The sequence below is a fragment of the Macrobrachium rosenbergii genome, chromosome 12 (genome assembly GCF_040412425.1).
Source record: "Macrobrachium rosenbergii isolate ZJJX-2024 chromosome 12, ASM4041242v1, whole genome shotgun sequence".
Classification (NCBI taxonomy): domain Eukaryota; kingdom Metazoa; phylum Arthropoda; class Malacostraca; order Decapoda; family Palaemonidae; genus Macrobrachium; species Macrobrachium rosenbergii.
Genome location: NC_089752.1, coordinates 107,323,697 through 107,351,196, shown reverse-complemented (window position 1 = coordinate 107,351,196; position 27,500 = coordinate 107,323,697). Strand labels below are relative to the sequence as shown.

The window sequence follows — 27,500 nt, the reverse complement described above, 5'->3', positions numbered from 1 at the left end:
TAGGCTCAGAGAGGTTTTCAGCCCTATCTCTGGAAGTGTCAGCTCTATTAGAGAAGAAAGCCATGGAAGTAGTCGAGGAGGTAGACACGGAGGGGTTTTACAACCTCCTCTTCGTGGTTCCTAAGTCATGGGGAGGATGGAGACCTGTCCTGGACGTCAGTGCACTGAACCTCTTCATTCAAACAATGAAGTTCAAAATGGAGACAAGCCAGTTGGTATTGTCAGCCATCCACCAGTGGGACTGGATGGTCACACTCGACATGCAAGATGTGTACTTCCGCATTCCAGTTCACCTGGATTCCAGGAAGTATCTGAGATTTGTGTTCCAGGACAGAATCTGCCAGGTTTGGCACTGTGCTTCGGACTCTCCACGGCCCCTCAAGTGTTTACCCAAGTACTCGCTCCCTTAGCAAAATGGTTACATCTCATGGGGATAAACATCTCTCTGTACCTCAGTGACTGGCTCCTATGCTCCCCCTCGAGATCTCAGTGCACGGAGGACCTGCAGAAAACACTTTGTCCTGCTCAAGATCTAGGACTTTTAATAAATTTCAAGGAGTCGTAGCTAGTTCTGACTCAGTCTGGCCTATAATTGGGGGTAGTGATAGACTCTGAGTTTTTGGGCTTCTCCATCCCAACAAAGGATCCTAAATTGTCTCAGAAAAGTCCAAGACTTCGTAGCTCACCCCTCCTACTCAGCCAACGCATGGATGAGTCTCCTGGGAACCCTCTCTTCCATAGAGAAATTTGTCCCATTGGGCAGGCTAAACACAAGAGTATTTCAATTTTACCTCAAGGCCAGTTGGCAAAGGAAGTCACTCCCGGATTCGTTCGTCTCCAACATCACTCCCCAGATCAAAGAGAGCCTTTGGTGGTGGCTGGTGAAGGACAGATTTGCGACAGAAAGTCTCTGGCTCCAGTGAACCCCGACTTAACGTTACACTCAGATGCTTTGGATCTGGGTTAGGGAGCCCTTCTCAATGGTATGGAGGTTTCAGGAATGTGGTCTCCAACCAACAAGAAACCACATTAACGTAAAAGAATTATAGGTGATTCATCTTGCATTTCAACATTTTGCAATGCAGACTTTCAACAAGACAGTGGCAGTCCATTCAGACAGCATAGCTGCCCTGGCTTACATCAAGAACCAAGGAGGGACTCATTTTTTTTGCTCTACGAAGTGACCAAGAAATTTCTTCTGTGGGCACTAAGCAATGAGACCCGAGTGGTGACCCACTTCATTCAGGGGAGAATGAATGTCCAGGTGGATGAATTGAGTCGTGGCAAATAGGCTCTACCAATAGCGTGGACACTCAATCCACAGGTGTGCACCGACCTGTGGAAGTTGTGGGGAAAGCTGTCGATAGACCTGTTTGTTATGTCGAGGAACCATCTTCTTTCTCTGTATTGTTCCCCGGCTCCGGATCCACAGGCATGGGTGACGGATGCCATGCTGCAGGACTGGTCGGATCTTGACCTTTGCGCCTTCTCTCCCTTCAGCATGGTGAGGGACGTATTGAAAAAGTTCAACTCATGGCAGCATGTTGATGATCCTAGTCACTCCCTTTTGGCCACACAAGGAGTGGTTCCCGATCTCTTAAGTTTACTGACGGACTTCCCAAGACTACATCCTCGGAGGAGAAATCTTCTCAAACAGCCGCACTTTCACAGATTCCATCACGGGTTGTCCACTCTTGCTCTGACAGGCTTCAGACTCTCAGGGAGCTTGTCAGAGTGAAAAGATTTTCAAGGAAGGTCATGCGAGGCGATGATCTTCTGCTGCAGTCTACCAAGCCAAGTGGACAGTTTTTTGGAAGTGGTGCTGGGAGGAAATATCTCCTCTTCTCAGACATCTGTAGCCCAGATCGCAGATTTTCTGTTACATCTTAGAACCTTGAAAGGACTTGCAGTATCTATCATCAAGGGTTACAGAGCAATGTTGAGTTCAGTATTTATACACAGAGGAGTGGACCTGTTTTCTAATCAAGACATCAGCGATTTAATTAAGTTTTTTAGTACTAGTAAGCAAGCAAAACCTTTGGAAGTCGCTTGGAACTTGGACTTGGTCCTTAAATGGCTGTCAGGAGTGCCATTTGAGCCTTTGGAGTCATCCTCACTTAGGAATCTAGTGAAGAAGACCTTATTCTTGATGGCACTTGCTACAGCTAGGAGAGCTAGTGAGCTACATGGCATCTATAAAAGTGTAGGATTTTCTCAAGGCAACACTGTATACTCTCTGATTTTGGGTTTTTTGGCCAGGAATGAGGACCTGACTAGCCCTTGGCCTCGTTCCTTTCAACCAAGAGCCTGTCTGAATTACTTGGTCCATCCCATCAAGAGAAAGTCCTCTGTCCTGTAAGAGCCTTAAGAATACACCTTGAAAGAACCAAAAGTCTTAATGGTTCTTCCTTAAATCTTTCGTGTTCCGTGAAAGACCCCAGCCGTCCTTTGTCCAAGAATGCATTAACATTCTTTTTAAGATCTGTGATTTTGGAAGCACATTTGGAGGTTCAAGATGATTTACTACCCTTATGTAAAGTAAAAGCTCATGAAATAAGACCAGTGGCTATGTCCTTGGCTTTCAAACGTAACTTGCCTCTCTCTTCAGTCTTGCAAGCAACATCTTGGAGGTGCAAATCAGTGTTTGCTATGTTCTACTTATGTGATATTGAAGCTGTATATGAAAAATGCAGTACCTTAGGTCTGTTCTTCGCAGCTGGCATGTATTGGGGGATGAAGGATAGGAGGAATGCCTTCTTTTCCCCTATCCACTCTCCTTGAATAAGGATAGTCTCACTTCTTGGGAAGTCTGGTGAACACTGAGTTGTGAGTGCCACCAATCCATGTTTTTATGGTTTTGGTTAAAATTTTGTGGTGGTGTAGGTTAATTTTTATCTGGTCTTTGTTTTTTGTTGCACTGCTCCCAGGGCAAGGGCATACAGTACACATATTATTTATGTGTCCCTTTTTGGATTGAAAGCTTTGGCAACCTCGATAAACCTAAACCAATCCTAGAGGTTGCAAAGCACCCAATCAGGTAGAGGCAAGCTTTGATCTCTATCTGCCATTGCTCCCTCACCAGTTAAGGCTACAACAGGCATTTCAAAAGACTAGTTAACTTTCTATTCCAAATTCTTCTCCATATCAAAGTTTTTTTGGGGTAGTGTATGTCCATTCATCCCACAGCTATGTAGTTATTTGGTAAGTTATCCAATCAATTTGGGATTCAGACCTATGTGAAAGTTATTTGGTAAGTTACTTATATAGAAATGACATTTTTATAAGGGGTAAACATAATTCTCAAAGTAAATAAAGTTTTATGTATACTTACCAAATAATTACATGATCAGAGCCCTCCCTCCTTCCCTCTCATGGACAAAGAGCATAAACGAATTGAGCCCTTTAGCTGCGTTGTACCCATTCTTCCCTGAAAGTGGGCGGAGCAGTATACCTACACCCAAAACAAAAGGGCGCTACCACGAATTTTGAATTGTGAGTCGCCGGTTAAAGTAGAAACTGTAGCTATGTAATTATTTGGTAAGTATATATAAAACTTTATTTTATTATAAAAATGTCATGGTTGTGAACTAACTTGTGATTGCTTAGGGCAGTCTCTAAAAACCCAGAGTTAACATTACCATAATCACAGTCAGGACTTGCAGAAATAGGCTCTCATAGGGATGTTAGGATGTATCCTTGTATTTCTGATGTATCCTTGTATTTCTCTCTCGTATTTTCCCCCTTTTAAAAACCTTGGTTTATCACTGTGGTCTCACATAATTACACTGTAGGATATAAGTGGGGTTCATTACATTTAAAACTAGGCCTAGCCTATAATTTTGCTACTGAAATGTACATCAAAAATGTTGAAAACATACTAACCCTTGGAAAATTGTATTTTCAGCTTCAGGCTATCATGGTATCTGAGACTACATCCATTTCATTTCACTTTTGTATTTTTGCCACTTAAAAACCTTAGTTCTAACTGTGGTCCTCCATAATTTTAAGATATAAGGGGTTCAGGTGTCTTTCCAATTTGTTACAGAAATAAACAGGTGAAACATACTGTATACAAACATTTCAGATCAGCTGAGACAATCCAAGGAACTAATTCGTGTCTGCATAAAAGGAACCGTGACTAAGAACTGAAGGATGTACTGCCTCTTTACAGCTTCAGGATGTCTTTTTATTTCTTTGCTCATAAATATACCCAGGGATTGCTGTTGGTTTTATTTCTAATCTTTTATGATAGTATGTCAGATATAATTGTAATTTTGCAAAGTATGTCAGATATAATTGTAATTTTGCAAAGAAATGTTAGAAAAAAGTATAAAATGTTAGGAAAAAAAAAAACATGTGTACCTCGCAAAAAGTTACTGCATCTCCCCATCTCAGTAAATCTCGTAAATATTTTACAGCAGATATACTCAGAATTTGTAACTGATTTTAGTTCTTATCTAATTTTACAAAAAATAAAATAAATTATTAGAAAAAACATGCATTACTTGGTAAAATTAACATATTTTTAGAGTGTCTTGTAAAAGAGGCCCCGCACAGAGTTGTAAAAGTCACGTTCAGCTTCTCATGGAAGGTAGGGAAAAATGTTAGAAATTCTTTTCTTACACCATGTGCATTTACATATCTTCTTTCCATTGATGTGTTTTTTCTTAAATTGGCCGGCCTTAAAGTTTGTCCAGTCTAGGGGTGTCCTTGATATATATTTAGCCTGTCCCGTAGGGGTTAAGGAGACTTGAGAACAGAGCAAAAAACACTAATAACAAAGATTGGTATTCAAGTAAAATATCCAAAAACATCATAGCTTTAACCTTTAGCCTAGATTATGCTAAAAGCTAAAAATTCAGAAGAATTTCTCAAGTTTTTAAAATATTTTAGTTATATAATTCTTTGATGCAATATTTCATTGGATCTATATGGTTTGGCAAACCAGCATTTTTCCACACAGCACCTATCTCTTCGATAACCTAACCTTGCCCCTGTATCCAGTAGATGTTTGAGGATAGCAGTGGGAAGCTTGGGTGTTGGCCAGTTTTTTGAGTGGAAGAAACCAAAAACTTAAATGAAAACAAATGCTCCAAACACAAGAGAAACAACTGCAGAAATACATGTCGTTTATATATATAAATAAAAAAACACTAAAGTCAAGTAACAAAATCAGGTATATGTGGAATTGTCAATTTCAGAGACACAGAATTTAAACAAGAGCACAGCTTAAAAGTTATGCCAGTAGTATATACAATGATACATGCTAACCAAAGGATTCTGCTTCCTGTCTTACTGGGCTGGACCCCTCCTTAACTTACTTAAACTTATGCTGGCCTTAAGTTTTTGAGCAAGATTAACATTGATGATCACATAGGCTGCAAAGTTACTCAATCTCTAGCACTTTTGTAAGGATTGCTGTAACAGACATTCAAGAAAAGTTTCTTTGACAACCATTAATAAGTTTTAAGTAGCAATGCATGTATTAAAAATATTTGTAACGACTTCTTCTGCACTAATGCCCCCCCCCTTTTTTTTTTATTCTAAACAAATTGTCCCAATTCTTATACTAGTACCATAATTTTGAAACTATATACAGTATATCTCCCCTTCCCTAGTGGAAGAATTACCAGACAGACTAATGGAAGGAGTCGGGCTTCACAGAAGTAATATAAAATGAATGAGTTATATACAGTATATAGGCTACAGTCTCAGCGGGTTGGGTGGGTGGTGCCTACGTATTTTTCCGAAGATGATATTTTTACTGGAAGAATAAGTGGGCACTGTCAGGCGACATCTGACATCCACTCCTCTCTCCCTGAGAGGAGTAGAAGTTCCCAGTAGCTGCCGGTCAATTATAGTGGATTATTTACCAGATTTTTCCGTCCGCTTTTTTTTCTTATAATGAGCTGCAATAAGCTCTTGTCAAGTGAGAAAATAAGTCAATAATCGTTCTGCATAAGGTGGAAACTGCAACTACGGATATTTCCAATGTTGTGGGCGTTAGTGAGCGAACTGTGCAGTGGTGGGTAAAAAACGTTCAAAGAATGTGGTTCAGAGGAACTACCTACACATGCGCCTCGCAACCATCATCGATCTAAGATAAGTCCTAGGACACAGAAACTGATAAAGAGAGAGGTTGATAATAATCCCAGGATCACTGCCCATATCCTCAAGTAAGAAAATCCTGACTTACTTAGGGAAGTAAGTGAAAGAACCATTCGTACCTATGTTAGCAAGACTCTTGGATTTCGTGAACGTGCTGCCAGACGTTGCCCCTTACTGACCCTTAGACAAAGGAAGAATAGGGTAGCTTTTTGTAAGAGACAGATTGAGTGGGAGGAGGACAGATGGAAGAGTGTTTTGTGGACTGGTGGAGCCAAATTTAGTGTGACATGCAACAGGTGGGAAAAGGTTAAGAGGAGGGATGGCAGTAACCCATATGACCCCAAATTTGACGAGCACACTGTAAAACACCCCCAGTATTTGATGGTATGGGGATGTTTTTCGATCTATGGTACGGGAAAACTTATCATACTGCCTAAGAATCAGCTAGTGAACAAGGAAAAGTATTTTGAACTCCTTGTTAATCATCTTGAAGAATGTTTTGAGGTCACCCAAAGTGACTTTTTACAACAAGATGGTGCCACTGCCCCTACTACAAAATTAATCAAGGATTACTTGGATTTTTGTGGCATCAATTATTTTAAAGACTGGCCAGGTAATTCCCCAGATAACCCCATAGAGAACTTGTGGGTGATCATGAAAGCCCAGTTACGCTACCGTGACATGTCCTCCATCCCCAAGCTTGAGGTTGCAATACAGGACATCTGCGACAGTCTTGACCCAGAATTGCTAAAGAACATTGCCCTTTCCATCCCACGGTGTCTCAGGGCTGTCATAAAAGCCAAAGGAGGCTCAAAAAAGTATTAGATGGTGGTAAATACGTTTTATATATTTAAAAAAATTTTTTATTTACCTTTCAGTTTTTTTCTGCACCGACTACCCAATCAACCGAGACTACTTTATATACCCAACAGAGTCAGACTGCTTAACAGTAATAAAGTGAAAATATAGCTAGCCTTGTGTAGGAAAAGTACAGCTTTAAAACCAAAAACTCTTGACTGTAAAAATATAGGGATAGAAATTAATGTGAATATTCACTGAAGCAGTACTCTATTTAATGAAATAAAAATACACCATTAATTGGACAAAATGTTCATTGAAGCAGTACTGTATTTAGTGAAATAAGAAGATAGGTACATCTTTAGTTGGACAGAACTAATATGATAGCTCACATGAACTTTGGAACTGCAGAGATAAGTAACTGGAATGATAATATGAGTAGAGAAGTTTAAATTTTAAGCACCTTTTCACCAGTTCTGTATGTAAGCCATACTTGTCTTCTGTGTCACATAGAAACTTTGTAAAAAAAAAAAAAATCATTGGGAGGCATTTTTATGTGTATTTGTGTGCTAAATTACTGATAGCCTGAGAAAAACATCTAGTTTGAACACATGTTGAGCAATATTATGACAACAGTTTCTTGCCAAAAACATAACCATATACCATAAATTTTTTGCTGCCATTTTATCGTGTGGTTTGTGGTTATGATTGTTACTCAGACAATCATGGTGGACCACAGTGGGAAACTGGAGATTGAGCAGTTAAAGAAAACCCATCATTGTTATTACTAGAGGCCCTCTTTTTGACCTGCATTTTACCCAGCTGACAGATCACATATATTTGTCACTTATCATTCATAGTTTTTGTCAGTAACTTAACAATGGCACATAGGTGATTTGAATACATGATTGTAGATGTCTCGAATTTCTTCTTGAATGTCTCCAATTTTCTCAACTTTTCTAGTACTTGAGATTGTGTATGAATAGACACTAGTCTTGGTGCTTTGATATCATAGGTCCATTTTATAATTTCTTTGTGGCATTTTTACCTCTGAATCTAAATTTGTCAGTTCTTTGATATGTGTTCATGTTTTTGGTGTTATATTTCTTTTGGAGATCTATTACATATAATGATTACATATTCATAATCATAATGAATATCAAAACATGTAAGTACTGGTTTTTGTTTTCAATTCTTGCTTTAATAGGTAACAGGGAAGGTCAGTTGTCACAGGCTTGCTGCAATCACCTGGGGAAATATTCATTAGTAATTTAGCTTCTGTTTGTAGCAATATTTTAGCCTGGTTGCAGTTTTTTTTTTTTTTCTATTGAGATGCAATGTGAGGACACAGCTTTGGAGTGAGAAACTGTTGTCATAAAGTTGATCATTGGTGGATATATGTATAGTTTTTCATTGGATCAAGTGAGCTAAAATTCAAGATAAAGTCTGACTCAGTTTCTAGATGAAATGAGTGTCAGCCTTAATTTTAGGCGTTTGTAAGAGTGCATTCACATTCAATTTTATCTTACTTGGCACTGTGATGGGTGGTCCCTAAGTGGATACAACTTGTAGTGTTGAAGTCCCTTTTACTTTTCATCTATTCCCTGTGGACATGTCTCATCTAAACGTCTGTCTTTAATTTTTGTTTTCCTCCAGCTACAGTAAGTTTGCCTACATTACTTCCAGGACAAGTAAGACAGTGGGTATAGGGCGAGATTTATTCGGATTGACTTTAGTGTTCCCATTGACTTGGTTAACCATAAGGCTCTTTGGTGTAATTTGTAGCAAGTGTAATGGAGGATATACATTTGAGCTAACTTACAATCTTTTATCATTAACACTTGTCATGATAGTATTTTTAATGAGTGTAAACCTGTCATGTTTGGTGGTTTTTAGGGTAGTTTTTTGAAACTTGTTTTTAGTGCTGCAGATTGTATGACATATAAAGCTAGCCTTAACAGATATCTGCATTGGATCAGGAAATAGGATAATCAGGGGGAAGTAATGATGAATTCAAGCAAAACCAGAAGACTTCCCTTGATTAATTAACTGAATTAGCATTGTTTTCACATCCCTTTACTTGGTTTTATAGGTTAAGGAATACTGGATTGAATGATAGGGGTCTTTGAATCCAATCACCCGAATGTATTACTACAGTACCAGAAAATCAGACTTGTTTGACTATGTGTAAGGTTTCCTTTATCGGCTAAGATCAGGTGGATGTCAATGGTTTCTCAAGGTCTAAAGCTTTTAAATAAGAATTCTTGAATTGGTTGTTTCTTTTTTTTTTTTAGCATGTAATTATAATTTTGACAAGTGGTTCATAGCCTTTTTTAAGTCATGACTCAGTATTCTATTTAATTAATGTGACTTATGCCTTCTTGAACTGTTTCCAATTGCAGTACAGTATGTTTTACCACTGCATTTGACAAGCATGGAATTGACTGATGTTATTCATAGTATAAAAGATCTCTTACTGTGATACTCTTGATTCTAAATAGAGAGAGAGAGAGAGAGAGAGAGAGAGAGAGAGAGAGAACTTAGATGTAAAATTATTACATTAATTCCTTGATTATCCAGTTTCACATTATCCAAAGCTGAATGTTATTTGGACATAACCAGACCCCACGGACTAAAAGATACTGTATGTACACATACCGTAGTTCAACAGCTCCGGTATTAGGAGGCTATGCTAGCTGCATATCTAGTTGCCTGGCTCATTTGGGCACCCAGCGTCGGGAATTGCCTGAGGGCGCCGGTCATTATAATCGGTTTCTAGAGTCTTTGGGCTTCTAAGTAACCAGGAAGGAATCCCACCTGATTCAGGAGGGTAGCCTTCCGTAGTTATAAATCCAGTGGAAGTGGAAAGAGATAGCAAGGACATCCTATCTTTTCATCATCTCAAGCATACCTCTCCCCGTGCCCAAGAAAAGGTCCTGGGTTTTCTCCAGTTTACTTCAGTGACGGTTCTCCTTCTGAAGTCAAAGCTGGAGTTTATGACCGGGGTATGGTGGAGTCAGGGACGTGTCTCCTTGATTCCTCCTGCTTGAATAGTGGCCTCCGGCCTTGCACAACTGTCAAGTGCTTACCGAAGTCAGTTCCTCTCCAGCTTTCCCCTCCGGCCTCAGTATTCCACAATGTCACCTCTCTGGGCGGGTGAGGTGGATATTTTTTGGCCCAATGAAGTACATGGTACTTAGTCGGTCACGTTCCGGCAGTTCCATATCAACGCTTTGGAGGGCGGTGACAGTCTTCCTGTCATTGGGAAACTTCTTCCCCCCAAGAGGTTTCCTTTTAGGCTGGTTCTGAACAAAACAGCAATAGTGCGCTGCGTAAACAAGTGGTTTTGGACTCGAATTGCCGTTCAGGTTATGGTTCATTCTTCTCCATAACCAACAGACGAGGTGCCTCTGTCTACCACCCTTCTCGTAGGGGTCCAAAAGGTCACTGCTTTTTCCCTATCCAGGGCCTCCCCCCTGGTGTCGGAATAGTCCTTAGACGGAGTGTCATTCAGGTAGTCTTGTGACCTTTTCCTGGACCTGGAAGTAGGTCTGTTTGCAACCCAATTCAGCCACAAACTATCAAGCTGTCCCGACTGGTATAAACTCAGCCTGCGTCAGCCCCCTCAAACTCTGATGTCCTGGCTTTGTGGTCTTTGTGAATCTTACAGTTTCGGAGGAAACTGATATTGGTCCTGTTATTACTGTTTTCCTGAAATCAGTTAAGGGATCCTACTCTTCTGCAGTATGGTTCTGCAGTTAAGTAACTAGCACTCTTCACATAGTTTTGAAGCTACAGTACTGATGCGCCGCATTGGCCCGAGGAAAGTGTTTTGTTGGAACCAGACTCACAGGCCCTTAACTTTCATCCCTAAGGTCTGTGTTCGTCTAAGAACAGTACTCCGTCCACATTCGGTTTCCTGGTCTTTGAGTAATGTATCGGAGTTAGCTTCGGTAACCAACAATCATCTTGTTCTTACCTTTCCTTGTTAAGGAAGTCCAAAAATTTTTATTCAGCTTAGCTTCTAGTGTTAGTTTTCCTGTACTGTCTGCCCTGTCTGGTTTTGAATGGAACCAATCAGTTTGGTTTCCCCTCATCAGGGGTAGTGTTGTGAATTCCTCACCCTAACTTTCTATCTACAATTGAAGGTCCTCATTTTCGGTGGTCACCTTGGAAAGTACTCCCTTTACAAGGTCTGTTTCTGTGTCCAGTTTTCTCCTTGCAGGCTTTTTAGACAGGACCTCGCAATTTTGTCAGGTCTCTCCTTTAAAAAAAGGGGGCACTGTCATTGGGTCTGCTATTAGGCAGGAAGTATTTTCTTAATACAAGCCTATTCAGGTGCTATTCTAAGCTCATGATCTTAGACAGTGACCACTTACATTATTTTCATTACATGAACTTAGAGGACCTTACTAATGTTCAGGGTAGAATTCTCCTAGTTTTCAACGTTTCTATTTAAGTCTTTAATAGCATAAGAATGATGTTTATTTCTCTGTTACTATTTCACCGGGTGACACGGGACCCGATCCAGAAAAAGGATTTTGACAAAGGAAAAAATCTATTTCTGGGAGGGGCCCGTGTCACCCGGTGACCCACCCTGTTTTTCATTCTCTCCCTCCCTTGATAAACTTCATTCTAGTGAGGTGGGTGCTAACATGGAATGCGGCTAGTGTTGCCTTGTATACAGTCCATGAGTAGTGCATGGGCTTGTATCGGCACTCTCTCGTTGGGACTTTTGACATTGGGAATCTCTATAGGATAAGGTTCCGTGTTTTGTAGTTCACCCTTTTCCATACACGACTCCATCTAGTGGAGCTCGCTCTGGGGGTAGTAACTCCAGCATTTCATTTAGCTTTCTCTGGTATCTAGCAACGGAATTACCTAGAAATAAGTGCTGAATGGACTATTTCACCGGGTGACACGGGCCCCTCCCCAGAAATAGATTTTTCCTTTGTCAAAATCCTTTATATATATATATATATATATATATATATATATATACACATACATATACATACACATATACAGGCAGTCCCTGGTTTACGACGGGTCCGGCTTACGACGTTCTGAGGTTACGACACTTTTCAAATATATTCATCAGAAATTATTTCCCAGTTTACAACGCATGTTTCTGGGGTTACGCACGCCGATCCGACGGAAGAAATATGGCTCCAAAACGGCAGATTAATAAAAATTTGGAGGTTTTTTTATGAAAAACTCAATAAAAATGTAGTTTACATCGTTTTCAATACACCCAAAGCATTAAAAGTAAGATTTTCTTAGGATTTTTGACGATTTTCGATGATTTTTCAGTTTCGGCGATTTTTGGTTTACGATGCGCGTAAAACGGAACGCCATCGTAAAAGGGGACTGCCTGTATATGTATATATATATACATACATATATATATATATATATATATATATATATATATATATATATATATATATATATATATATATATATATATATATATATATATATATATATATATATATATATATATATATATATATATATATATATATATATATATATATATATATATATATATATATATATATATATATATATATATATATATATATATATATATATATATATATATATATATATATATATATATATATATATATATATATATATATACAGTAAACCCCCGTATTTAAGTAATACTTAAAACCCCCTAAAAACACTCAGAACTGTCTATTTTGATAGTTCAAACACAAGAAAAATTTCTAAAAATGCTTAGGCCTATACCTGAGTATTTTAATAGTTTTATCACAAAAAGTGCATATAGCCATGAAAATGATATGAAAATGCAGTAATTAGTGAATATTTCTCAGTGAAAAATACCGCAAAGGGCAAATTTTCCGTAAATAAAGTGTATATACGTTCCACAAAGAAATCCACGAATAGGTGAGTCTGCCAATTGTGAGAATGGGAATACTGGTGGTTTATTGTATATATATTTAAAAAAATGGATAAAGCTGCTCTCTGATGGTTGGCAGTACTGCGTAGGTTTAAGGAAATGTTGGTAGCACTGCTTACACTCATAAACAGGCTGAGAAAGAGATCAGGAAAAGTTTCCAGGGTAAGGGGGTCAGATGGCTGGACTTGATGGGAGGACTGGTAGTAATGCTGTTTACAGGGATATTCATGGATAGCAGTTGTTGGGGATGATGGGTGGCAGAGGAAGGAGTTTCCCCAGGCTGGAAGAGGGGTGAGAATGCAGTGTGGGATGGGTGGAGAGGAGTAGGCAAGTGTTTGACTTGAGTTTTTTTTTTCTTATATTTTTTGCTTTTTCCACATTTTATTCAAGGCTTTTCCAGTACTGTAACATATAGTGAAATAGTCAAGAACAATACAAAAAAAAAGATAGAGAGAACAACTGATATCATACTGAGAAACTCCATACTGTACATGTACAACCTGTAAGACATTTATGCTTTTTCACATTTTATTAAAGGATATTGCTGTACTGTAACTAATTAAGTAAAGCACTCATGAGCAACACAAGAAAAGAGAGAGAGAGAGAGAACAACTGATACTGTGGCAAGAAACACAACTTCATATGTACATGTAGCCTATAAAACACAAATTAAAAGCATATACCCACCTACTTTCTTTTTTTCCATTTTCATTTCTCATTTGTTTATTTCTTGGCATTTTTTCATACAGTAATTTTCATTGCATAAAATGATGAATAATCAACAAAATAATGAAAAAGACAATAAAAATGATAAAGCAAAAGAGGGAGTGAGAGAGAGTGTTATTGCGATTGTTATTGGCTTAAGAGCATGACGTCGCCTAACACGTCACCATACGTCACATTTTTTTATCGCTTGTAGTTGGCTGATATGGATAAGTCATCAGTTCAATAGCTTATGGTAGAAGGTACATGAGTGGGCAAGGATTCAAGCTCTTTGTAAGATTTGTTGCTATTACCAGAAATGCAAACGTCATTGTGACTTTTAGATTTTTAATGTCTGATAGACATATACTGTACATCATAAACATATCTTTCTCTGATTGGTTGCACTTGGTAACAGTGTTCTTGGTAACAAAAAGCATTTTCCCTCTTTGTACAGTTGCTCTTGATCAATTGATTGTGTAAACTGTTCGTGAGTGGTTTCCTTGCGTGATGCTTTACCCTGAGCATTTGGCTTTTGTTCCAGTGCCTGCAGCATTGCAGGTCCTGCTATTACTGTGTGTTGTGGTGTGTGCTGTGTATGGTCCCATCTCGTCCTAAGAGGGCGAGGAAGGTGGTGATCTTGCAGAATAAACTAGAAATCGTTGAGAGAATCAAGGTTGGATGGTCTATTGCACAAATTGTATGGTCAACCTTGCATGATATCAAGACTTCCCATGACAAGCTGGAGAAGTATGCTACAGACTGGGAAGAAGACATCCAGGAGTTAGGTCAGCAAGGTCAAGGCAAAAGGCCATCATGAGGTCATTGAGCAGTCAAACCTGATGTGGTTTCATCAGCAAATGGTGGCTGGTGTGCATGCATTCACTGCTGAGTTGAAGGCCACAGCTACAAAGTTCGCAGTCCTTCATGGGCTTGTGGACTGACGGGCATCCAAAGGCTGGCTGTTTCAGTTCAAGATTTGACACAGGATTTCTAACATGAGAAGACTAATGGTGAAGCTTTGGATGCTTCTGAGGAGGGAATAGAGAAATTGCACTAGACGTTTCAAGAGTTGATGAGAAAAGGCTTTATTTTAGGTTAGGTTAGGTTAGAAGGCTTTATTTTAGGGCAAATCAACAATGCTAATGAAACTGGTTTATTCTGTTGCTCCTTGCCTAGTAACACCTTGGCTGATGAAAAGGAAAAGAATTTACCTGTTTGAAAGATTTCCGAGCAATGTGTGTCTTGCTGTATTATGTGCAAATGCTATTGGTACCCATCACTGTGAACCAGTGGTAGTTGGACATGCAAAGCAACCACATGCCCTGTGTGAGTTGATGGATAGGCTCCCAGTGATATGTTGTCATTTACCGCAGGCTTGGTTCACTTCCAAGATCATAACTGATTGGTTCCATAGTCACTTTTATTAGGAAGTTTTGCCATCAGACACTGGACTTGGTCATTGCAAAACATCAGGTGAAGGTTTTGCTTCTTATGGACAGTGCACCAGTGCATCCTAATGCAATCTAGTTGGTGATGAAGGTCATAGTCTATTATGGTCATTTATTTGCATCATAATACTACTGCACTCATTCAACTAATGGCCAAGGTGTTATTGTTGCAACGAAACGGCTATGCTTGAGGAAGTTCCTGGAGGAGGTGATGGTAGTGTTGGAGGAGGAGGAGGAGGAGCAAGCCTTGGATACACAGGGAGAACAGGCACTGGAGAATCATTGAAGGTATTTGCTTCAGCCTACTTTCTACAATTTCACAGTTGCTTAGAAGGATGTCACGGTACAGACCCTTAAGTCTGATTAGAACCATATGCTGAAAGGAGAAAAGGTCTGATGGACTTCCAAGGGTTCGAAGTAAACTACTTGTGGGCCCAACTTGTGACTGGAGGTGACAGAATTCCTGAGGATGAAGTTTGGGAGAGGTTGGACAGCAACGAGGGCGATCCTAGCTTCCAACTTTTGTCTGACAGCAAAATAGCTGCTACATTTGCCGCTGGTGAAGAGGAAGCCCCTGAAAAAGACAAAGACAATAATAAGGCTGGTTGTTTCACAATGAGCACCCATGTACAAGCATGTGCTTAGTCTTTGATAAGTTTATCAAGATCATGGTGAACCCCCAACATTGACCGTAATGATAAGTTTATCAAGATCATGGTGAACCCCCAACAGTGACCGTAACAACTCCCCTGGGGCCTTGGATGTGGCTGCTCAAGTTCAAGAGTTTTGATGGACTATCTTTGGGAAGCAGAATCATCATTTGTGTTGTCTAAGTACCCTCAACAGCTTCTTCAGATCCCAAACTCCCATGCACTTGGGCCCATTGCCATCCACCTCTTCTGTAACATGGTCGTTCACCTTGGAAACACAGGCGAGCTTGTCTGCACTGTTTATTGATATGTGGGGCTCGTTCAGCCAAGAAATTAATGTGTTGCTTCCCCACTTTGATAAGCATGACCCTGTAGGCCCCTGTGTGCCTCTTCCAGCCACTTAATGTCTCCTGGGAGTCACAGGATGCATAGGAAGATGCTGGTCTCAACAGCATGGTCGAACTGGCGGAGTGGGAGGAGTTAGAGGAGGACTAGTAAACCTTTTAACAAGTTTTTCAAAGTCCAGCTATTGTAAGCACCAAGTAACAGAGAAAAAGTACTTTTATATAAGTAACTTACCAAGTAAGTACATAGCTATTATGTTTCATTTATCTGCAGCTTAAATTTGAAAATTTGCGGTAGCTTTCCAATATTTTGGTGTAGGTAACTCGCCCCGCCCACTTTCAGGGAAGGATAGATACAACACTACTAACCAGCTCAATTCATTTCTGCCAGTTGACAGCTTAACATGGTTGTTAACGTCAGCTTTCTTTTGACTTAGTATAATTCGCCAGATGATTTTCAACGTTTTTTGGTGAAGTATTCCGTGTCTTGGTAGTGATTGCGCTAATTGCATTAGCTTATTTAGCTTGGACTTTTGTTTCTCAGGATATGTCTGACTCTAGTTCTGCTAGTAGTAGGTTTTGCAGCAAACTCACTTCTATGAATTATATGATGCTCATACCATTTGTTGTAAATGTAGAGGACAAACTTGCTCTTCAGTCTTGACCTGTGACGAATGCAAAGAATGGGATCAGGGGAAATGGAAGACTTTAACTAGTTACTTAGACAAACTTGAGAAAAACAGACGTAGGAGAGCGGCGGCTAAGACCGAAGCTAAGAATTCAGTTAGTCAGGGTTCTCCTGTTTTGCATCCCCTTCCAACTCCTATACAGTATGTGCATTTTCCCCTATCACCAGTCCTCCAACTTTACCTGTGACTCCATTATCCAACTTCCAACCTTCTGAACCCAATGCCATTGCAAGTCTGGAAGCCAGAATGGACCAGAAATTTGGTCTCTTAGTGAACACTGTAGCTCAAATAGGGGCTTCATTGAGGGGCATTATGGATAAGATTAGTGCCAGTGACATCGGTGCAAGTGTTGTGTCAGTGGAGGAGGTGGCTACTTGTCCCACCAATGCTCCTAGATAAAGGTCCCTGTCAAACTCCCCTAAACCTGGGAGGAGGCAAACAGTAAGTCCCAGGGAGGTTGGTGGGGTTTACCCACGGGTAGTTGCCCCTCAACCTAGCCTGTTGTTCAGGATTCCCAGGACTCAGCGGACAGCCACTGGAAAGACTTCCATATTGAAGTTCATGCACTTTCATCGAGTGATGTGTATTTTGGATCCGACGAATCCAAGTGCAAAGCAAGTCAAAAGCGCAGCTGGCGCTTCAAAAGTGCATCCAGGCCATTGAAAAGGCCAATATCCGCGGCTGAGTCTGAATTTACAATCCCGTGCAAGCGGAACAGAGATCAGGATCCGAGTCCCAAACCTTCATGTAGTTTTTTGGATGATCCATCTAACGTGTCGCCCGTAGTGTCTGTCAGAGCGTCGGTTTCTGTTGCCCAGGTGGATCTCTAAGAAACCACAGAGATCGTACTTTTGGATCCAAGGGATCCAGGCATCCAAGGGGATCCAGTTTAGTGGGATCTGGTGGATCCAAGTACCTAGTGGGATCGGAAGGATCCAGATATTCAGTGGGATCTGAGCGATCCAGACATCCATCAGGATCCGAGGATCCAGTCGTCCAGTGGGATCTGAGGGATCCATTCATCAAGTGAGATCTATGGGATCCAAGTGTTTAGTGGGATCTAAGGGATCCAAACACAGTGGGATCTAGAGGATCTGATGCACCCATTGAACCAGTTCAACAAGTAGTTCGCAAGAGGTCGTCAGTGCACGATCACGCCCCTTCTGAGTGGATGCCAAATTCTTCCAGGCATCTGGCACCACATTCCATTTTTCGTCCGTTCAGGATCCAGCTTTGGAACCGATTAAACAACACTTTGACAGTATTATGGACCTTTTATGTAAATCATCAGTGACTCATGAGCCTGAGGATTTGACTCTCACCCATTTCGTCTGCAGAAGAGGACATAGAACAGGATCAACCTGCTTCAGCCTACACTTCCCTTTTGAAATACTTCTTGTTTTGCTTCCCGGACTTCTTTTCTCCAGCGATTCCCTTTTCGCTGGTTTCTTCTTTATTCCCTTCTAGGCTGTCTAAGATGGTCCTTTTATGATCAAGAAAGCTCTGACAGCTGGTTGACAGAAAAGAGGAAGATGGGGAAAGCAGTATTCTGCACTCCTTCTAGGCTCCAAGAAGAAAAAAATGGTATATCTTAATTTAACCAGACCACTGAGCTGATTAACAGCTCTCCTAGGGCAAAGAAAGCTCTGTCACGCGGCTAAGAACCAGTTTGTTACCTAGCAACGGGACCTCAGCTTATTGTGAATGAACCACAGAGGAGAAATAAATTCCTCTAATCCTGGCGGAGAATGTGACTGAGAACGGTCCAAAGAGGAACTTATCCAATGTGACTGGGGAAGTGCTGTCGTTGGGAGTAACTGCCTCCTCCCAAGGGGATTTCTCCAGTTTAATTGACTCGTCACAGAGATCTACCTTCTCCTCTTCCAAGATCTTGTTTACGACTTCTGAACTCGAGCATTTGACTAAGGACATCTTTAAGGTCTTTGAGATCTTGAGTTTTCTTGACTGGACTGTCAGCACCTTAGTGAAGAAAACAGAAGATTGCACCTCTTTCCAAGCTAACCTCGCTACAGACTGGCTGGGAGTGCTCTCATGCGGGGATAAAGTGATCAGGGATGGATCTCAGGAGCTGGCAGCCTTGTTCGCAGTGGGAGTACTTAAGAAGCAAGAGCAGTGTTGTTCATTCACTTCCAAAGGGGTCACACCCCACCAGAGATCTGCACTCCTTTTTGTGCCTTTAAATCAACATGAACTCTTTTCCCAGTGCTACAGTAGAACATATTGCAGCAGAGCTGCAAAAGAAATCCACACAAGACTTGCTGGCCCAGTCCACCTAACGCCCTAAGGAGTCTGGATGTTCCTCATCTTCTGCATCGTTTGCACCTAGAATGGTTTCCCCTCTACAGCAAGCATTTCGAGGAGGTAGAGGTAGATTCCAGCCCCGTTTCGAGTGTATTCTAGGTCCATTCGGCCAATCAAGAAGTCAGCAAGCAAACCTTCCTCTTGCAAGTGAGGATACTATCCTCCATGTACCAGTGGGGGCCAGGCTTCTACATTTTTGGAACAAGTGTAAGGACAGAGATGTAGAACCTTGTGTTGTAGAGGTGATCAAAGTAGGATACTCCATCCAATTCAGGGAGAAATCTCCCTCAGTGTCCTCTCCAATCGACTTGGCAGCCTACTCTTGAGACTCAGAGAGGTATTTGGCCCTATCACAGGAAGTTTTGTCTCTACTTGCCAAGAGAGCCATAGAAATAGTTGGAGATGTCAACATGGCTGGGTTCTACAACTGCCTATTTGTCATCCCAAAATCATCAGGAGGTTGGAGACCTGTTCTGGACATCAGCGCCCTGAATTTTTATATTCAGACCACAAAATTCAGAATGGAAAAACCCTCTCAGTTTTGTCTTCCATCCGTCAAGGGGATTGGATGGCAACCATAGACATGCAGGACGCATATTTCCACGTTCCAGTTCACCCGGAGGCCAGGAAGTATCTGCAGTTTGTGTTCCAGGAGAAGGTCTTCCAATTTCGAGCGCAGTGCTTCAGACTTTCAACAGCCCCTCAAGTTTTCACCTGAGTCCTCACCCCAATGGCAAAATGGCTATATCTCATGGGGTTCAACATCTGCCTCTGTTCAGACAACTGGCCCCTATGCTCCCCCTAGGAATCAAGTTGCACGGAGGACCTAAGAAGACTCTTGTGTTAGCCCAAGAATTGGGCCTACTGATAAACCTAGACAAGTCCCAATTAGTCCCGAGTCAGTCAATTCTTCATTTGGGAATGAAGATCAACTCTTGGGATTTTCGGGCTTTTCCGTCCGGACAAGAGAATAAAAGCCTTCATTCGGACAGTTCAGAAATTCCTCCCTCTCCCATCATGCTCGGCCAACGAATGGATGAGTTTACTGGGAACTCTCTCATCCACAGAAAAGTTTGTTCCCTTAGGGAGACTTCACACGAGAGTACTACAATTCTTTTTGAAAGTCAATTGGCAGAGGAAGTTTCTCCCGGACTAATTTGTTTTCCCAATCACCCCCGAGATCAGAGAGGACCTTCGATGGTGGCTGGTAACAGGAAGGTTTGCAGAAGAGAAATCTCTACACCCTCTGAACCACAACCTCACATTATACTCAGACGCATTGGATCTGGGTTGGGGGGCTCTCCTAGAAAACAACGAAGTGTCAGGGACATGGTCACTACCCGAGAGAGAACTTCATATCAACGTGAAGGAGCTGAAGGCAATACACTTAGCTCTTCAACATTTCTCAACAGTGACTTATAAATCCACAGTCATAGTCCGCTTGGACAATATGTCAGCTCTGGTTACATGAAGAATCAGGGAGGGACACACTTCTTTTCACAGTATCAAGCGACCAAAGATCTCCTTATCTGGGTGCAAGGAAATCAAACCAAGATTGTTACCCGCTTTATACAGGGCAAACTCAATGTTATAGCAGACGAATTAAGTCATTGCAAACAGGTCCTACTCATGGAGTGGACACTGAATCCACAGGTTTTCACCGACCTGTGGAAATGGTGGGGAAAGCCATTGATAGATCTGTTTGCAATGTTGAGGAATCACCAACTCCCTTTGTATTGCTCCCCAGCCTCAGACCCTCTTGCGTGGGCAATGGATGTGATGCTCCAGGACTGGTTGAACCTGGATGTATACACCTTCCCACCATTCAGTAGGGTAAGAGACGTAATCAACAAATTCCTCTTCCACAACAATGTGTCAATGACCCTGGTAGCTCTCTTCTGGCCACAGAAAGAGTGGTTTCCAGATCTCCTAGTAGACTTCCCAAGATTGCTTCCACAGCGACAAAATCTACTCATGCAACCGCACTTTCTCCGGTTCCTTCTAGGACTATCCACTCTTGCTCTAACAGGCTTCAGACTGTTAGGAAGTTTGTCAGAGTGAAAGGCTTTTCGAGATCATCTGTGGAAGCCATTGCCAGATTGAGACGTAAAGTCTTCCTCCAGCATCTACCAGAATAAATGGACAATGTTCTGCAGCTGATGCAGAAGACACAAGATATCATCATCTACTTTTGTAGTGCAAATAGCAGATTTCTTGTTATTTTTAAGATCTTCATGAGGATTGGCTACGTCCACGATCAAAGGCTACAGAGCGATGCTCAACTCCTTTTTCAGACATAGAGGATCTATTTATCAACTGATAAAGACACCAGTGACCTTATCAAGTCACTAGATACTGCGAAGCAAGAGAAATCAGATTCCATATCTTGGAATCTAGATGTTTTAAGATGGCTCTCAGGTCCGCCTTTTTAACCTCTTCAATCCACATCCCTCAGGGATCTTACAAGAAAAACACTACTGTATTTCTAGTTGCTCTAGCTGCTGCCAAGAGAATTAGTGAGCTACAGGCCCTGAGCAAGAAGGTAGGATTCACACAGGGAGACACAGTCTGTTGCTTTACTTTGGGGTTCCTAGGGAAGAATGAAGCGCTGTCCTTTCCTGGCCCCATTCATTCACAATCAAAGGCTTAATGGACATTCTAGGTCCTACAGACCAAGAGAGAGCTCTTTGTCCTGTAAGAGCACTTAAGTATTATTTAGAAAGAACTAAGAATATCAGAGGCGCATCTCCTAACCTCTGGTGTTCAGGTAAGGATCCAACCTGTCCTTTGTCCAAGAACGCATTGGCGTTCTTCATGAGAGACGTGATTTCTGAGTTGCACATTAAAATAAAAGAAGAAGACTTGCCAATTTGCAAGGCTAAAGCCCATGAAATTAGGGCAGTAGAGACTTCAAGAGGAATTTATCCCTATCTTCTATTTTACAACACTTTCTGGAGGTGCAAATCAGTGTTTGCAAATTTTTATCTGCATGACATCGAAACTGTTTACGAGAACTGCAGTACCCTTGGCCCGTTATCCATGGCTGGCATGGTATTAGGGGAGGAAGGATAGGGGGTACCCTTACACTCCTCTGTTGACTTGCCATGATTAGGTTGTCGAGTTTTGGGAAGTTGGGGTTACTGAGTACCTGGAGCACTCATCATTCATTGTGTTGTGCTAGAAGTGGGTTATGGTATCTGATCTGTTTTATGGTGTATGTTTAACTTGTGTTTTATGGTCTTAGTTGGTACTGTGCCCGGGCCAAGGGCTTTTGTGTTTTGTATGCTTTGGCAGCCATTGGAGTACTCCTCGGCTGCAAAGCCCCACTAATGTAGAGGTGCCTCTGGCTTCACTGCCACATCACTATGGTCGAGGTGAGCCACATCAGAGGCAGTATTTTCCTGCTGGAGCTCTCTCGCCAGGTAGGTTACAACAAACATGCTCATTTAACTACTTACTATTTTAAAATTTGTCTCCATTCATGAGTGTTTTTTGAGTAGTACATGCCCATGCATCCCACCTCCTGTCAATGTGGGATTCAGCTATGCATGCAGTTACTTGGTAAGTTACTTATATAAAAATGACATTTTTATAATAAAATAAAGTTTTATATATACTTACCAATTAACTACATGATCATAGCCCTCCCTCCTCCCCTCTCATGGGCATAGGGCATAAACGAATTGGGCTCATTAGTAGTGTTGTACTTATCCTTCCCCGAAAGTGGGCGAGGCAAGTTACCTGCACTGAAATATTGGAACGCTGCCATGAATTTTCAAATTTAAGCTGCCAATAAATGAAACGTAATAGCTATGTAGTTACTTGGTAAGTATATAAAAACTTTATTTTATAAAAATGTCACTTTTATGTTATTAGGTTTACTTTTTTTGTGTATGCGATGTACAGTATTTTAAAGACTGCTGTAATGAGTTTGGGTAGGATGAAAAAAGGAAAGGGTTTGCCTTTTTTTGTATATAATGTGTTCTAAAGACTGTGCTTTAATGGGCTTGGGCAAATTGGAAAAGAAAGTGATACTCATTTTTATCCACTACACTACAGTACTGTATTGTGTGTTGCATATCAGAAGAAAAATGGGTTTGCCTATTTTGCTTTTGTTACAGATAAGAGAAAACAAGGTAGTTAATTGCTTTTACATAAATTTTTCAGTGAGCATATTGATTGTTTACATTTATGTGGTATTGACAAGGTAGGTGGGGAGTAAGGTTACGGAGTTTCTGTTTTAGTCCTGCAGAGTATTTTTCCTTATCCAAATGTTGACCTTATCCGACAGGGCCTTGGCTTATTGATCCAGATAATTGAGAGAATAATTGTAATTTCAAGTCCTTTGTAAATTTATAACTAAGGACATTAACAAATATAGGGAAGTTGAATGGAGATTATTTTGCTGAAAGGCTGCATTTTATTTCACGCTTTGTTTGAAAGTGATTCATGTGCCGATAACATGAGTGCTAAAAACATTGGCTCTTGCAGGAAATTTCAGTTAAAGTACATCAGTGTATTTTCTCAAATATTTGTTTTTGTTTTGAACTTTTTACTTCAAAAAGTCCTTTTTGGTTTTGTATATTGTATGGAAAATTTTCATAATACTAAATCTTGATGAGCTGTCCTATTTTGTACCACAGTGATGCTCTGGATATAGGGAATTCATGGGTGAAATTATGTGATTTTTCAAACCGCACACAAGCTGCACTTGGAATATGTTTGTTCATATCAAACCCATCATGCAAATTGTGCTCAGATTGTTGTCATGACATCAGCTCATTGTGATTGATGAGTTTTTCTAAAACATATTTGGTTATCAAAACATATACCAGCCCTACTGTTATTTTGATGCTGACCTGCAGTGAAAGATTTAAGTTAATCTTGGAAGATGTACAGTGGAGTACCTGCTAGAAAATCAACTTGCATTCTTCACTTGTACTTTTGTAGTTATTTACAGGGCCCAGTAAAACTCAAGTTCACTGTAGCTTTTTTTAATACCATAAGATCAGTTCCACTCCTCCATAGTTGTGGGATTACCGTGTCAACGCCTTCAACTGTGTGGACTTAGATATTATTTGCTGCAGGTTTTGAAAGCAGTGATGTTTGATGTAGCTTTGGAATTAGGCACAAAGTATAAATGCATTATAATTTTGCCCTGTACCTAGTTTTGTTGTAACAGCCTGTGGCATTACATCTTGGCTTATCTAGTAGGATATCCTAGGAATATCATATGTGTACATGTGTATATGGGTTGATATTCATGATGTGTTGAGATATACTGAAGTTGACAATTCTGTAGTCAAAAGGCTGAGAACAGTTATGTACTAGATTTGGATGTGAGCCCTCTGTGATTTTGTATATTTGTAGAATTTTGTAGTGGCATGCCTGCATTGGATGCTGCATAGTTTTATGGCCTTGAGTCTAGCACGGAAGGTCATGCAATTTACCAACTTTTCTTGCATAATCGTTTAGCATCCCTTCAAGTCTGTCTTATTGACAATAGTTAGTTGGGTGTGGGGCAGACCAGGAAGCAATAGTGTTTTATTAGTCTGATCAATGTGGTGTTGATTGATGTCTGTTTTTGAAAACACATTCATTATTCATGATTACTAATACTCTAAATTGTCAATAAGTGCAGAGGATGATGTGTTATTGTAGTCACACTTTCACAATCTTGTTTTGGTTTCATCCGTTATGTTTTCATGTATTTTTTCATATCATGGGTTGCTTTTTTAGTGATTGTTTTCCCAGTGTTCTTGAATCTTATGTGCTTTTGTCTTCCAAAGGTTCTTCTAACCTCTTCAGGTGTCAGTTACAGCCTTGATCCTTCTGTCTGGTTAACATCCTCCAGTTCATATTGTCTTGTCATACAATGGATTTTCAAAATACTACCTCCTCATTTCCATTACTTTTTTCCAACTTCTATTTACTGTGTTTATTTTTTATGTTTTTCCAACTTCTATTTACTGTGTTTAGCTGTAACGGCTTTTTTCATGAGATCTTTTTCTCCTTTTCACCACCCTTCATTATCTTCTTCTCATCCACTTTTGTCTTTCCTGACTCTCTGGTATATCTAGTTCTGCTGTAATAATTTCACCGGGTGACATGGGCTCAGAAAAGATTTTTTCTGTCAAAATCCCTTTTTCTCCTTTTTCTATCTCTTCTTCTCATCCACTTTTGTCCCTGACTTTTCAGTTCTTAACTCCACTGCCAAGATTCTGATACCATCCCTCCCACTTTGCCTATTAGCATCCCTCACGTACTCTTTGTGTACCTCTGTGATCTCCCATGCTTTTCCTGTGCCGGAGCCTGAAGGATCTATTCTTTTTTATTGATTATATTTCCTTCAGACTTCCTGATTTTTCAGTCTCCTTGTTTTTTTATTCGTTTGGCACTCATCATTTTCTTTTTCCCTTCACCACTGTATCATCTATATTATGGGAGAAATGCCTCACCTAGCATCTGGAATCCCCTTCCTAGATGTCATCGGCTTTTTCAGAATTTCAGTACTGTATTGCGTCTTTCTCTGAAGCTCTTCCTTCCTCGTACAATAAGTCTAATCCTTCGGGCCAGCCCTAGGAGAGCTGTTAATCAGCTCAGTGGTCTGGTAAAATTAAGGTATACTTTTTTTTTATCTTCCTTCCTACCGTGTCCTCAAATCCAACTCTGGTTTTTGTGATCTGATATACTAACTTTAACTTTTCTTAAAATTCTTGTGTTTCTTCTTCTGATCTACCTGTTTCTGTTGTTTAACTTAGAACACTTATGGGGTGTTACTTCTTCTTTAGGTCAGTTTATTCTTATTTTATCATGAGCCAGAATGCCCTCTTTGTTTTGTTTTGTCATGCCCCCATTCCACCAGTATTTATAGATATGGGACATTGCATCACCAGGAAGGATGAAAAAGAAAGAAACCACACAGTAAAATTGAATGAAAATATTCAAGACATAACCAGCAAAGAAGAGAACTACAAATACATAGCCAGCAAACATAATAGCTCAGAAAAAAACCCATTAAAGTCATTAACAAAAAATCCTTGAGCAGATCAGGAAGCAGCACATTATGTAAAGCTAAAAAGCCGCCCCCCCCCTTCCCATACAAAAAAAAAAAAAAAATGGTGATGAACAGAAATTTTGAAAAAGTTCAAAATGACAAACAATGAATATAGAGAAAAGCATTTTCATTGTAATGCACCAAACAGCTTTGGTGTCGTAATTAGTTTGGCCTACCCGTATGCAATAAGGTCAGCAACCATAGTCGGTGGATGACAGTAGGGTAAATATAAATCAGTCGACCACACCTTTATTAAAAACCGTTAATTTGTTCGGAGGCGGCAGAACAACTAAAACTTTTAGAGCTTATTTGGTCAAAAACACCTTACAAAGCACCTAAACGTGAGGAGATCAGAGGCGCAGATGCCCATCAACCACGTGAAGCATCTGATAGGAGATGACGTGAACTGAATGACTGTCAAATATTCTGGCGCCAGAACCGCCAGGGCTACTGACGCCAAGCGTAGCCGTCTCAACCATCCCAAACCTAGACAAAGCGAAGGTGTGGTAAATATGTTCAAGGATTGTGTACCTCAGCAACAAACTTGGAATGTCAACATTGTTGAAACAACGATACTGCAGCATTTTTATGACTTGGAAAAGTTTGAATCTATTGCCAGACTGTCTGTGAGCACTTGCATTGAAATTACTCCACTGAAAACAAAGGATAAAATTACATCAGATGAGTTCTTTTCAATATTATTAACAAAATAAATTGGAAATTGTAAGTTACTTCTAAAAGAAAGAAAGAATATCGGGTAGATGGGGTGTATCACTAGGCAGTCGTTTGAGTTTTACTTTTTACATTTAACAGATCTTTCACATTCACAATTGATCCATGGTCCCTTTTTCCTGCTTAGAGCAACCAGATTTGCTGAACACCAGCACCAACATGCAGTAAATGTGCCTCGGTTCCAGAAGTCCATGATTCCTCACGCCGCTGGATTGCGGAACAGTCGTCTCGAGGAAGTCGTGCAGTTGGAACTTCAAAAGCTCAAGCGAAGATGAAATGCATTACTACCCTAATAGTATTCTCCTTTCATTTTAATAAATTTTGATCTATTCATTAATATATTAATTTATTATTTTTTTCTTTTTAAGAAGCGAGATCTCTTCTTTCCGCATTTCCCTTTACCTCTTCATCCTAATGAACACCATATTCTTTGGAAGCTTGAATTTCAAGTCAATGGCCCCTGTGGGCTTGCGCCATAATCATCTTCTGAATAATGTATAATTAATAATATGTGATAGCTTAGTTATGTACGATCCAATAATGGGTTCTAATAAAATGTGATGTAATAATGAATATGTATAGAGTGGTGTACACAGGCAGAAGGCTAAAAATTTAATTAGGACAAAACAGATTCTCATATTTATTTTGGCCTAAGTAAACATGAAGTTTGATATGAAATCTACAGTTAGACAATACAGAGATGCATTTAGTAATC

General features: G+C 40.3%; 1 protein-coding gene across 7 annotated transcripts in view; it reads left to right on the top strand.

Annotated features, from left to right (window-relative positions):
- LOC136843837 (nuclear distribution protein nudE homolog 1-like) overlaps positions 1-27,500 on the top strand; it is a 213,224-nt gene that overhangs the window by 41,750 nt on the left and 143,974 nt on the right. The window lies entirely within an intron of this gene.